The following is a 545-nucleotide window of genomic DNA, read 5'->3' on the forward strand; positions in this document are numbered from 1 at the left end:
AAATGCTTGAGTTACATTTTTTCAAATACTTGTTCAACATTTATTTTAGATACGTGTTCATCATCTTTTGAACATATGGTCAACATTTCTTCCATACTCCCGCCGTCCGGTGAAATGTCTACATATAAAAAATTAGGACAAATAATGGAGTGGAATAAAAAATGCATTGGGAAGATGCAAGCCACCATCTCTCTTTTTATTACCAAAACCCCAATGAGCTAAATGTAGAATGTTTGGTCTTGATTACCGTGTGATGACAGAGAAGCATTTTTTCTACTTTCGTGTGCATTGGGAGGATAGGAATACACTCTTTTGTGGACAAAATTTAAAGCCAAACGTACACCCTTCAGCGAACGGAGGGACTACATAGTAAAGATTTTCCATATGCTTGGTTAACATTTATTAAATACATCTTCAACATTTTTTTCAAATACTTGATTAAAATTTGTATACATATTATAAAAAATTCATCATTTTTTTCATATATGGTCAACATTTTTCTATACACATTTAACATTTTCAAATGCATAACTATTTTTAGAAAA

The sequence above is a fragment of the Triticum aestivum genome, chromosome 4A, assembly GCF_018294505.1.
Source record: "Triticum aestivum cultivar Chinese Spring chromosome 4A, IWGSC CS RefSeq v2.1, whole genome shotgun sequence".
NCBI classification, from domain to species: Eukaryota; Viridiplantae; Streptophyta; class Magnoliopsida; order Poales; family Poaceae; genus Triticum; species Triticum aestivum.